Source organism: Mycteria americana, chromosome 1, assembly GCF_035582795.1.
Source record: "Mycteria americana isolate JAX WOST 10 ecotype Jacksonville Zoo and Gardens chromosome 1, USCA_MyAme_1.0, whole genome shotgun sequence".
In the NCBI taxonomy this organism is placed as follows: domain Eukaryota; kingdom Metazoa; phylum Chordata; class Aves; order Ciconiiformes; family Ciconiidae; genus Mycteria; species Mycteria americana.
Window position 1 is genome coordinate 86415249 of NC_134365.1, and position 14631 is coordinate 86429879.

A 14631-nucleotide genomic window follows, 5' to 3' on the forward strand; every position below is an offset into this window, starting at 1 on the left:
ATGCTTGGCTATGCTGTATTCAGTCATACACATTGGGAAATTCTAGGGAACACATCAATAACAGTAAATCCATATTGTTTCTGAAGAAGAATGAGAAGAATGTAGATTCTGTCTTACTACAGGTATTGGAATTTTTCAGAAGCTGGATCAAATTCCAGCAGTCCTCTTCTCTTCCTCTGAATTCATATCCTGAATTTAGATTCTCTAAATAAGCCATCCCTTTATGGACCCAAGTGTGCACATGAGATCTCCAAATATCATCTGCAGGTTAGACAAAGTACTAGCAATATGAGCAAGGCTTCTCACAAAGAACCATGAGCATATTGCCATGGAAATTAAGGCAGAAGAGGGAACACTGATCATCTAGTCTGATCTCCTTTACCCTCCAGGACATTACATTTCACCTCTTTACCCACTGTTGAGTTTAACTTACACTTGACTGAAGAATCTTTGCTAGAAAGGCTAATCTTGATTAATTCAGGAATAATGAATCTACCAGATACCTTGGACTGGTTTTCCCCATGGCTACTCAACCTTACTGTTATGATAATTTTTAATTGCAGTTTGCCTGGCACTTTTTGTGCACAACCCAATTAGGTTAAAGAGCTATTTGTAATCTGGTATTTCTGCATTTTCCACCATCATCAGGTCACATATTCAGCTCTTTATTCTCTAAAAAATTGAAATATTTAAATGTCTCCCTGTCACACATCTTGGTTGGCCCTCACGTCATTGTTATGGTTCTTTTCTTTGTCACATTTTTGAGCATTCTTTTTAAGAGGAGAAGACCAAGAACAGACAAAATTGGTCTCATTAATACCATACATGGACAGAAAATCAGCCTCTCACGCTGACTCTATTCGCTGTTTATTTACCCACAGACCACAGTAAGCCTTTCCCTATTGAGTTCTTTGGCTGCTAGGACACCCAGATCCTTCTGACATAAATGTTTTTTAGGAAATCATTCTATGTAGATAGAATGTGCAGTCTTTTTTTCCTAGCTGTCAAGGACTAGCCTTAGATGACAGTTTTCAAAAAATGGATCTTTATATTGGTATTTTACAATGCTAAGCAGCCTTTCATCAGTATTATCAACCTATTCTGCAAAATAATAGACCATTAAATGGTCCATAGGACAAGTTTGGACCACATCAGGTCCATTTTATCAGAGCTTTGCTATCCAAGTCTCAAACCAATAGTCACAAGAGTCACCTGAATTAAGGAAAACATATCAGTGCCTGCCACTTCTTCCCTAGACACAGTTTTCCTTTGCTTGTTCAGGACCTCCTTGTCAGAAGAATCAGGCATCTAGCTAGTCCTGAGTTGTAAGCACTTCTTAAATACAATGAGGACTGAACCTCTGGCTTCAATTTTCTGACACTCCAAGGGCAGAAAAGTCCCAAATCCTGGGCCATACTGCTAATGTGTTTTTTCTATTACAGTTAAGGATTTACAAAGATTAAATGTCTAAACAAGGAAGGCGATACAGAATTTTTGTCTCCTAAATTTTTTGTCACTTAAAAATGTAATGGCCTTATCAAAAGTAGGCCTTACCACCTGCCAAATATTGGTTTATGACTGCTGTTTTATATTCTATCCATTTTTTCCATGCCTACTTTGGTTTGTTAGGTATATTCAGAGAGTGCCTATCAGATCAGGTCTCTTACAAGGTATAGTCAGAGCAAAGCCAGACTTGAGATAAACTCTAAGTAACCACATAGTGTGGTCTGATAAGTAAGCATAGCAGCAGTATCCTAGGATCTAAAATAACTCAGTCAACAAAATCTTAAAACAACTACATCCTCTTACCTAAATAGATCAGGTGGGGGAACTATGGCTTGGGCATTAGGTGCTAAAGTCTTTTAGTGGATCTAGATGCTCATGCTGTAAAATTATCCTGTAATTTATTATATAACTCTAATGATAATGTGCTGTTGGGGTTGCACAGGACTGCAGCGTATGTTTCATCACAGCAACTCAATGTTTTGTCCACACATTGCTTGGGATCTGTGATCCCATTCACATGGGAACTTACCATGTGAATTATCTAGTCTTTTAATCCGATGATAGAAATAAAAAATAACCTGCACCCCTTCCAGTCCTCTTTTCAAATTGATCCATCATAGTCAAGATCCCACAACACTGAACTACTCTTAAGTTCTTAAGTAATGGTATCCTTAATATCCTAGTCATCAATCTACCCTGCTTTTTCACTTTTTGACATACCAAGTTGAACCAAAGGTCCATTCTTGGATCTCCTCTGTCTTGTTTGATCAGCTGGTTAGATGGCGGAATAGGCAAAATGAAGTATAGGTTTATCCCTAATCTCATGAATGTAAACTGGAGAACTTCAAGTTAGTAGTGTACCAGTGAATAAAATACTGAATATTTTTTGCTCTGAGGATGAAAAGTACCATCCAAATGATCCAGTGGGCTCTAATATGCTGACAGCAGAATGACTTGATGCTCTAAATCAACATGTTGAAGTGTCTGTAAGACAGGTGGCTATAAAATAAGACTGTTTCCTGCTCCATCAAATTGTTGTTCTATTTATGTCCTAAATCATAAACATCAATAGCCATATTATAGCAGTATCACAGTCAACATTTTTATTTATGCAAATGCAGAACTTTTAAAATATTATTTGTAGAGTGTTTTCCCCAATAAAAGGGAAACGGCATGCTTTTCCAAAAGCGTCACCTCTTAGTGCTACCTATAGGCAAGAAGCTAAACCATTCCACCAATACTCAGACATGGAAACCTGATCTGGTAGACTGCTACTCTGTTCCAATGAAATGACTCTGCTATGCTGACCATTGAAAGTGATTGCCTTTAGCTTGTGCCATTTGAAGAAACTTACTTCTCCCTTACTGATAATGTTCCCTGTCTAATTCTACCACTGTTGTTCCCAATTCAAGAACTAGCTCTGTTCCTTCAATTTCAAGCACCATATCATAGTATCGTAGAATCACAGAATCATAGAATGGTTTGGATTGGAAAGCACCTTTAAAGATCATCTAGTCCAACACCCCTGCCATTCACAGGGATATCTTTCACTAGATCAGGTTGCTCAAAGCCCCGTCCAACCTGACTTTGAATGTTTCCAGGGATGGGGCATGCACAGCTTCTCTGGGCAACCTGCTCCAGTGTCTCACCACCCTCATTGTAAAAAATTTCTTCCTCATATCCAATCAAAACCTACCCTCTTTCAGTTTAAAATCATTGCCCCTTGTCCTGTCACTACAGGCCCTGGTAAAAAGTCTCTCTCCATCTTTCTTGTAAGCCCCCTTTATATGTTGAAAGGCCACAAGGAGGTGTCCCCGAAGCCTTCTCTTCTCCAGGCTGAACAACCCCAACTCTCTCAGCCTTTCTTACAAGAGAGGTGTTCCAGCCCTCTGATCATTTTTGTGGCCCTCTTCTGGACCCACTCTAACAGGTTCATGTCTTTCTGGGGACCCCAGTACTCCAGGTGAGGTCTCACGAGAGCAGAGTAGAGGGGCAGAATCACCTCCCTTAGCCTGCTGGCCACACTTCTCTTGATGCAACCCAGGATACAATTGGCTGTCTGGGCTGCAAGCAGACATGGCCAGCTGACATACAATTTTTCATCCACCAGTATCCCCAAGTCCTTCTCCACAGGGCTGTTCTCAATCCATTCATCCCCCAGCCTGTACTGATCCTGGTCATTGCCCCAAACCAGGTGCAGGACCTTGCACTTGGCTTGTTGAACTTTATGATGTTCACATGGGCCCACTCCTCAAGCCTGTCCTCTGGATGGCATCCCTCCCCTCAAGCATATCAACTGCACCACTCAGCTTGGTGTCATCTGCAAACTTGGTGAGGGTGCACTCAATCCCACTATCAATACCACATTGATGAAGGTATGAAATAGTATTGGTCCCAATATGGACCGCTGAGGGATACCACTCGTTACTGATTTCCACTTGGACATTGAGCCATTGACTGTAACTCTTTAGGCGCGGCCATCCAGCCAATTCCTGATCCATCTGACAGTCCATCCATCAAGCCCATATCTCTCCAATTTAGCAGCAAGACTATGGTGGGTGACCATATCAAAGGCCTTACAGAAGTCCAGGTAGATGATATCTGTAGCTCTTCCCTTGTCCACTGACGCAGTCACTCCATTGTAGAAGGCCACCAGATTAGTGAGGCAAAACTTGCCCTTGGTGAAGCCATGCTGGCTGTCTCTTACCACCTCCCTGTCTTCCATATGTTTCAACATATCTTCCAGGTGGATCTGTTCCATGATGTTACCAGGCACAGAGTCTGACTGGTTGGTAGTTCCCAGGGTCTCCCTTTTTACTCTTTTTAAAAATGGGGGTGATGTTTCCCTTTTTCCAGTCACTGGGGACTTCACCTGACTGCCATGACTTTTCAAATATGGTGAGAGTGGCTTGGCAACTACATCAGCCAATTCTCTCAGGACCCTGGGGTGCATCTCGTTGGGTCCCATGGACTTAAGTATGTTCAGGTTCCTTAGGTGGTCTTTACCCTGATCTTCACTTACAATGGGTGGGATTTCATTCCCGTAGTCCCTGTCTTGAGGTTCAGGGACTTGAGAGATGTGGGGGGAGAGATTGCCATTGAAAACTGAGGCAAAAAAATTGTTTAGTACCTCAGCCTTCTCCATGTTGGTTTTCACCAGTTGTCCTGTCTTATTTATCGGGGGCAGGGTGGGGTTGGGGTGGTGTACATTTTCTTTAATTTTCCTTTTCTGGGCCAATGTACCTGTAGAAGCCCTTATTATTCTTTCCACCCCTTGCCAAATTCAGCTCCAGCTGTGCCTTACTATTCCTGGTCCCATCCCCACACATTCGGGTAGCATCCCTATATTCTTCCCAGGATACGCATCCCTGGTCCCACTGCTTGGGTGTTTCCTTCTTACACTTTGTTTTGACGAGGAGTTTCTTACTGAGCCATGCTGGTCTCCTGCCCTTCTTCCCTGATTTCTTACACATGGGAATCCAGAGCTCTTGCACTCTAAGAAAAATGCCCTTAAAGAGCTGCCAGCTCTGTTCAGCTCCTTTAACCCTGAGGGCAGTTTCCCAGGGAGTCCCATCCATTAATTCCTTAAACAACTGAAAGTGTGCTTTCCTAAAATTCAGGGTCTTGACTCTACTCTTCACTTGGCCTATATCCCTCAAGACTGAATTCCAACAGGAATGCTTCCTGCTAGTCTCCTGTGCCTTGTTTATGTGACATCCTATGGACTGAACACATTCATCCATTCTTGCCATCGTTAGTGGAATGGACATGACTTCTTCCACATTACCCAGCGAGCAATATAAACGCTTCCTATCATCCAGTTTTTCCCCTTAGAATAACTTCCTAATTAAAGGAAAAATATTTCTTAAATGGTTTTCAGGTAGCAACCTTGGAATCTGTGGCCACTCTGCCAAAAGGCCTGAGCTACAATCCTAGCCTACACTTATGTATGGAATAATTACAAAACTACTAGGCTGTGTAGCTCTCCCTGACACATTTATTAGTTTTTCTCACACAGTCAAAGCACTTCTTTAACTTACCTTCTGGATCATGATGGTAAAGGGTTCAAGAATCTGGAAGCCTCGTATGAAGTACATGACATTGCACCATCCTAGCATCAGGACAAAGGACATGGGCACCACCTCACCAGTTGAGCTGGTGAGATGCATCACCATGGTTACCAGAATCATGCAAACATATGTGATGCTGCAAAGGGAGAAGAAGCAAAAATACAGAGTTAGAATCACACCTTCTCCTACATCCCTGCCCCATCAGGTACCTTCCATTTGTTAATGTTCCTTGACATCGTCCTCCCGCTGTCTATAAAATAGAAATGTTGTTACATGCATCCGAGAAACAAAATCTCTCTGAAATCTGGAAGAGTGGGACCTTACATGATGATGTGGAAAGGCACTCCCAAGATGGTTTGTCCAACATATTTGGTTGCTCCAGCTCTGAAGATATCTGGAATCTAAGAGGTATGCACTGTTTACATTTGTATTCAGTCAAATTGCAAACTGAGGAAATATTATAAATGTAAACTGTTCTCACCTCCAAGATCAGTATTATTACAGCCCCTGTCACTGTGACCATTTCCCCCATCAGCTGGAGGCCATCCTCAGGAGTCACGTAAGATTCCTGAAAGAGATCTAACTATGTTAGAAACTGACCAAGATATGACCGTAAGGCTCTGTTTAAGCAGGCTCAGTGGTGACCAACACAAACAAATCCTCCTCATGGCATAGCTTCTGTCATAATTGTCAGTGTTATTATGAAACTGCAGCCTAGAGAACTGAGCATGACTTAGTATTACTAAGAAAACTGATTTAGGTCTCAACTGCTAACAAAAGATGGCTACCTAATCATCTCACAGTCAGGTTCACAGTTGTAGACAACCTAGTAGAGGATGATTTTCAGAGGTTCTGGGCCATTTGAAGTGCCAAAGAGTTCAGCTGGAATTGTGGATGCCTATTCCACAGAATATGGCCATGGATACTTCATATTTTCCATTGAACTGGGACACTAAAAATTACAAAAAAAATTACTTCTTCTCTTCCATGACTGTTTCCTCATCCATAAAATGGAAATAAATCGTCAGTTTCTGAAAGGTATTGATAAGCAGAGCTCTCCATTAACATCTTCACATACCTTTCATACACAAGAGCAAGAAGAGAATGAGGGAAGACATTTTCAATAAAAAAGGCAGACTAATACAGAATCAGGTAATAGCCACTTGTTTAGCTAGTCCACATAGTGGAGACCTGTCCCTTATCTTGACTACATCATGTAGCCTAAATGTTCCCAGAACTGGAATCAGCCAGATTTAGAATGCCTTAAAGTTTTGGACAGTGTTGTAGGACTTAAAGTGTTCTTCTCAGGAAAAAGTGCTACTTCTGCCTTTGTAGTGACACACTATGACTATGAGAAATATTGCTTAGGCACAGGCCATTCCCATAACTGTGGCTCCCTGAATAATGGGCAATCTATTGCAGTGTCATGCTGAGTTTCAGTGCAGGCCATAAAAGCTTATTCAGGAACTCCAAATATGCTTCTAGGACATAGTGAAGCCTATGCTGCCTTGTTATTGTGACCTGGAAAAGCTAGGGTTAAGCTGTTGAGTCACTCCATTATGTCTGCAGGGTGGCAGTCTTTTGCAGTCATTCCCAACCCTGGTGGCTGATATTAAGGACGCCCGATGTAGGCTTCGTCACTTTGGGACGTGAAGGGGACATGAAGAATCAGATAACTGCAGCAGTTTCTGCACAATTGTCTCTTTGATCTGTTTTGGTGTTGTCTTGAAGTTTCAGAGGTTGGTAAAGCAGCACATGGTGAAGCAAATCATGTAGAGCACATAGAACACAGCCAGGATACAGAAATAGCTACATCCATATTTATTCCACTTCAGACTCACCAGTTCAGTAACAGGAGTAAGATCAAGGATCATCCAGGCCTCAGAAAAGAAACCAGACTAAATTTACATTGTCAGTCAGGAGAAGAGTAACCTATGAACAACTCACCCCAGACTGGAACGGCTGTCATTGCTAAAGTTATCACAAATCTCAAGATGAAGTAGAACCTTCCAGTCCTGGCTGGACCTCGCTCTTCCTGTCAAACACTAAATGACTAATAGAAAAAGCAACAGTTTTTCTCACTGACCTATTCACTCCTTTACTGCACTGCAAATATTTAAAGACAAAGACCCAGTGTACTCACTAGATAAAGAATCCTATAATGACAACAGAGAAAGTAGGATAAGGGGGCATTTAGGATGAAGAGAGGACACTGGGATCAGGCCATTCTTGGACATTCAGCCCAAATTCCTCTGAGGTTATGCCAGTCATGATGTTCCACCATAACAGCTGCACTCCTGGCTCTCAACATACGGACATTTCTAATATTTTGGGATATTTAGAAAGTGTGTAAAACTTTCTCAGTGGAAGAAGGAGTTAGAGATCAAATAATATACTTCTCTCTTGCTTGAGGTGAGGATAAGTTCCAAGACAGAATGGTCATCTTCCCATGAGTCAATCTCAGTAAGGTCATACAAGGCGGAGGCCAAAGGGCCAAAATTCCACTGGAGGTGTTTTCTTTTCTGCATGAGGTGCTGAAACATCTAATTAGTGAGATGGGAACAGCTGAAACAATAAAAATGTTTACTCAAACCAATCTCCTTTATAGTCTCCCCAGATTTCCCAACTGCTTTACTTTCCTGCAAAGGGAGAGTGGACTTGCCAGTCTCTGGCGTTACCAGGTTCTCAAGCTAAGTAAGCTGATCTGGGTCACTAACAGGGTGGAAAGCCTTCCAAAAATCCCCATGTCTTACAAGCATTACCAGTTTAACAGAGGTCCTCTTTTCCTTCAGCCAGGACTGACCCAAGTCTTTGCTGAAATGTTAGGTGATTAGTAATAGATGTTTCATCTCTTTAGTTACTACTGACCAGAATAGTGCTCTGATGATACACTGCATGATAACTTGATGATGATGATGCAGGAGTTGAGAAGTTCTCTCTGGATCAGCACAGGTCCAGACTTATCACATTTTACCTTGGGCACCTGCATTTCTGCGTCTAAATGGTCCCATACACAGGTAATCCATCAACTCCTTTAGCTCAGGAGATGATACAGTGACAACAGTTTTAGGTAATCTGAATGCTATTCACATACTCACTATTGTGTTGCCTTTTATCCTTACTAGCTTGAATGGAGTGAGTTCCTTGTTGTATGGAATCTGGTCCAGGGCTTCCTGTCCCATGTTATTCCTTTCATAAGAGAGGATAAGACTGTACATCTGTCAGGCAAAGGTCTTGTTGGGTTGAAGAACCAGGATATGGAGAACAGTGTTACTTGTAGAGGTCAGACAGAAAATGAGATCTTCTGTGAAACACTAAGATAAAAAAACCTCATCTCCTAGCTATGACAGACTCTTAGGTAGTCCCTACTTAGCTTCAGTAAGAGAAAGCAATTTGTTAGCACCCTGCACCCCCTCAGTGCACCACAAACACATTCACTTTAAAACCTAAGGATAGCAGCTGCCAAATAGAGGCCTTCAATATATAAAAAAATCATCAAAAAGGTAGTTTGCTGCTGACCTGAAGTGGATGTGATAGGTTATCAGTACAGAAGCCTCTTTCTGATTTAGTCAGTCTGGAACTGAGCATTTCTCTGTCTAGGTAGCTCTAGGACTACAACCTCTCCAGATTGTTTTCTCCCCCTGGTTTTCAGTTGTTATTGTTTGTATCTTTGAAACTCCAGTCTTGGGCATAATTTTTCATATGCACATCCCTACTGTGTTTTGCCTTGTCATAGGGGACAGACTTTGCTGAGCTGAAACTAGTATTAAAGTGTTTCTTTCACAAAGGACATCAGCAGAACTTAGACTTCTGGAAATTGGAGAGATCAACTGTCCATTGTTGACTTACAGATTGTCTTCTGAAACTTTGGCACGGACCATATTCTTATGGAAGGGCCATATACTATGTATGATTCATGACCATCCCTCTTCACTGCTTTTCACTTGACTGTTTCAACTTCATACTTCAGCACTCTTAAAAATGAATCACACTCTTTGATAGCACATTATTTAAGCAAAACTGAAAGAGGTTATTGAACAGTTCTTACCCAAGGAGCCTTGTGCTCTGATATCAGCTCCATTTTCAATGAGTAAATATCCAATTTCCTCACTCCCAGCACAGGCAACAAAAGATAAAATATATTCCCCTGAAGAGCAGTTAAAAGAAATGCAGGAAATAACATGAATTTAAACAAAACTAATGAAAAAGTCAGAAAAACTCTGTGTCAAAAAGAAGTCTCCATTTACACAACACCACTTAATCTGAAATTCCCACAGCAACATTCCAAAATGATTTGCTGAAGGTGAAAGCAGCACAGGAATCTAAAGGTTTTGCCTGAGAATGAGAGAAAATGATTTTGACAAGAATCAAGTCATAGCAAAGAGTAAAGGCAGAGCAAATGAAAGATGTATGTTCTTCAGAGGAGAAGCTGGAAGGAGTAAGCAGGCTTTCCAGGCTGGGCAGGAAGAACATAAGAAACAAAACAAGCAAATCTGTGCAGAATTTTAAAAACTAAGAAACTGCTTTGGAGCCTGTAGAGGCTCAAAATGACCAAAAATGCAGCAAACATGTCAAGAACAGGGCTGACTACATTCCACAACCTCTCTGGGCAACCTGCTCCAGTACTTAATCACCCGCACAGTAAAAAGGTGTTTCCTGAAGTTCAGACAGAACCTCCTGTGTTTTAGTTTGTGCTGATTGCTTCTTGTCCTGTCACTGGGCACCACTGAAAAGAGCCTGGCTCTGCCTTCTTTAAACCCTCTCTTCAGACTTTTGTACATGTTGAACAGCCCCAGCTCTCCCAGCCTCGCCTCATGGGAGAGAAGCTCCAGTCCCTTAATCATCTTAGTGGCCTTTTGTTGGAATCTGTGCGGTGGCTCCACGTCTCTCTTGTACTGAGGAGCCCAGAACTGGACACAGGACTCCACAAGTGGCCTCAACAGAGCTGAGTAGATGGTCACCTCCTTCGATCTGCTGGCAACACTCCCTCTAACGCAGCCCAGGCAGGATACCATCAGCCTTCTTTGTGGCAAGGGCATATTGCTGGCTTCTGTTCAACTTGGTGTTCACCAGGACCCCCAGGTCCTTTTCTGCAAAGCCACACAGCCAGAGGCATGATTTATAACAGGGTGTTTTTCAGGCTTTCATTTTGGTGCAGGAGTAAAAGAAGCAATACTCCCTTGGCTTTAGGGGATGGAGAGAAAGAACCATTCATACAATGAAATACAAGTGGAAGCATAACAAAGAAAAGACTTAATTATTTACAAACATCAGAAAGGACAAGGAAGAAGGGAAAGGAATAGTTTATACTCATCTTAACTCCTGTTTATAATCTTAGCTCCTACTTACCATCTCTATTAACAGGGCAAAACAGAACCTGAGTGGATGTACCTACTTAGCATTCATGTAAGAGAAGTTCATCATGCACAGAGAAGCAGTTCAAGTCCTACATCCCACTTCAATCTTATTTTATAGTGTGAGTAGGATGTAAAGGAGTTCATCAGCCTCATAATGGCTCTATTTACAAAGATTATTTTTTCCTCATAAAAGTAGTTCATTTAAAATGCCTTTGCTTCAATGAAATGTCACTATATTTACAATGAAGTAATCAAGAGTAAGATTAGACCACCATCTGCAGCAGATTTTATCTGAAAAATGTCTAAGTATCTGAAAAGTTGCTTTTATTAAGCAAGTACATGGAGAGATAAGTGACCCTCTTTTGGAAGCTTTCATGCTTTCTCAATCTGAAATAGACAATGGCCCAGTAGCAGTTTTAGAGGAGAATATTGAAAACTCAATGGGATGGAAAGATCTATGATGCTAGTTTCAGTAGGAGTAGATTTTAATGTTATTGGGAAAGAAATGAAAATAGAAGAGTAATATACACATATGTACATGTTTATATAAACACAATGTGTATATATGCACAGCACAGGTGTATACATATATAGACAACACAGATGTCTGACTGAAAAAGAATTGAAGGGCCCATATAAAAAGTAGTAGTAAATTTCGCTCCTAAACTTACTTGCTTACACTCATAGATCATGGCATTGACAATTACTAAATACAGTGGCCAGATCATTGTCTAACATAAAGTGTTAGTGCTGCTTTTAACTGTATCAGGCTGCCTGCAGGCTCAGACAGGCATTTCCCCACAGGTAACAGTTTCACTTTGGTACATCGGCTAAAGACTACTTCCTTTTTATTTTTTAATGAAGACCAAACTTTTGGAGCAAAGTTTATTGACAAGATTTGCCTTCCTTGATAGTTCTGAAGTTAGGATTTATGGAAGACACATGGACATGCTACTGATTAGACGGATTGTAGAAAGAGGAAGAAAAGCAGGACAGGTGCAAAGACACTCAGCTAGCATGTGAGAAATAGACATCACAGCAGTTTAGCCCACAGGTAAATACCAAAATAGATGATTGTAACAGTTGTGTCTGAAAACTTATCCAGTGGCCCAAGGATTCTTGACATCAAGCTCCCTTTTCCATTATTGCCTTCACCAAACTGATGGTTTCTTTCACCACAGCAATGTGAAGAGTAGTCTCCCCTGCAACACACAATTTCCTTGTTGTCTATCACACCATACCAAAGGTGCCAGAAGCACTTCAACAATTAGAAATCCACAGCACAGCCACAGATATTTTCTTAGTGAAAAACTGAGAGATGCTTGGGAAAATACAGGATTTTCAAAGATATCCATGGGAATGAGTAATGAATATCCATGGAACTAGGGAGATGAAGTATATGATTTCTTTAGAGTCTCTTGAAATTCTCAATTCAGACTCTTATCTCATTTGCATGTTAGAAGTGACTTTGTAGAACATATTCTGGATTTTGTCCTGTGAGAAGGACCACAGGATCTGTCCTAGTTTCTCATCCATGCAGTCTTTAATTTATTTTGACCCAAAGGCAGATACTACAACTGTGAAATGAATTGCCACTCAGAATGAACAACATTTGCTCCCAGCATTTCTCATTAAAGTGTTTTAGCACCTTTTTTATTCCACTTATGCTCCTACTCATATTTTTACACTTCTGTAATAGCTTCTGTGGGAGTATCTCAAGCACTTGGAAATGTTACTTCACCAAATTTTACATCAGCCTTTGTTTATGGCTCTGAAATAAGTCATTATATTTTACAGATGGAGAGACAGAGGCACAGGGAAATGAAGAACCTTGTTCAGAGACAGGCAAATGACCATAGTTAGGTTTCCCACAAAAATACCATATATACTTTTTTTCAGTCTTTTTCTGAAATAGAAGGATGCAATTCTCACACAATGCACAGAATTGCTATGAAATCATTCTAAAAAAGTGACATCCCCCGCCCAAATTCACAAAGTTAAAGGTAATGTTCACCCTGAAATTTAGGCAAAACAACAGAATCAATACTGCAGCTCCTGAGGGCTACAGGAATGTACAGGAGCTTCAGATGCATTCTCCTCCCATTGAGTGTGTTTGGTCAGGGAGGAGACTCCTCCCCAGGACTATTACATTGCTTCCTCTGGCATGTCTCTGTTTAGCGACATCTGTGAGAATGAGCTTCAGATAGGAAAAGCATCTTCTGAATCCATACTGCTTCTTGCAGCACTGAAACATTTCTGCAGAGGTTATCACAAACTGATCTTGCTCAATTATCAATCCAGACAAATCAAATGGGAATGAGAAATGGAGAAAAAGGGTTGAGAATGGGATATATTCCAAGGACAAAACTAACTTTTGGTTTTTTAGGTCAGCATATGTACACAGTTTAGGTACATAGGTTTTTTAGATCAGCATAGGTACACAGTTTACTTGGAATGAAAGCAGAGTATCCAGAGGTGTCAAGCAACTGAGTCAAGGGACAATAAAATAGAACATCCTTGAGCAGGTCATTTTTACTGGCTGTTTTGGATCCTGAGTGAATCTCTAACATGGATCTGGACTGTTATTGGACCATTTTGGACTATTTGCATGAAAGGACACTGTCCTTTCAGCTCAGCATTTTTACCTGCTTACAGCTCAGATGTCATTACTTCATTGACAAGCTCCAGAGTTGCCTCCATCAGAGCCTGAGCAGCATCCACATTGCCATACAAGGCAGCCACATGAAGGGCTGTCTCCCACACTGCACCTGGAGAGACAATAATAAATTAACCATCTCAGTGCTGAATCCCTACCATTCAGCTGTTTCCACTCCCCCCTGGCAAGTTTATCCTCTGCTACAGCTACAACCCTCTGCCCGTTATCCAAACATGCAGACCCCAGATGTTTTGTTCTCAAAGGTATTTCAGACAAGGCTAGTACAAGAAAGGGCACTACCTCTCTGATGAGTACCACAGGCTTTACAAGCAAGAAGTTTCTGGATAGCTTGCACATCATTATCCTTCGAGCCCTGGAGCAGGGGAGATTCCCAGATCCTGGAACAATAAAAATTGCCCTTTCATAGTCATAAAATAAATAAAGTGGTTATAGGAAACAAGTTTTGCTGCATCAGCAAAACAGACTTGGTTAGAGGTTTTGTTCTCAAGACAACAGACACTTTTGAGAATGTCAAGACACATACATGAATGAACCACCTTTTAAAGATCAGACATTTTGTATAACCAGAAGATCTATAATTCAGCTTTTAAATGACTAGAGAGCTGATGCAAATGTCACAAAGGAAATATAATTCTAACTCAGGCGGTAATTTAGCATTCCAGGGTAATTGCACATTTACTGTACTTGACTAGACTTGGTACAAGGTGTCAAATTACCTTCCAATCTTACACTGCCAGGCCTCAGCATTTTCTAGCAGGCAACATCTGAGATCCATGCAGAAATTGCACATATTGTCTACATTTTTTCTGGATTTCTGTTCCCATTTCAAGTTCATCAGACAGTCTCAAGTAGGCTGGATCATTGATTCTTGTCATAATACAAAATTCACTAACCAAATCCTTTCTTTCTGACAGATGGAAATACACTGGCAGAACACAAAACTGTCTCTCTGACTCCCCGCCCTCTGCTCTAACCAGGAAACTAGGGTAGAAAAAGAATGCTAATTAAATATTCAAACCTT

At 41.1% G+C, this 14631-nt stretch overlaps 1 pseudogene; it reads right to left on the minus strand.

Annotated features, from left to right (window-relative positions):
• Positions 1 to 204: 204 nt before the first annotated feature.
• LOC142405205 (transient receptor potential cation channel subfamily V member 6-like) lies at positions 205 to 14400 on the minus strand (annotated as a pseudogene).
• Positions 14401 to 14631: the final 231 nt, after the last annotated feature.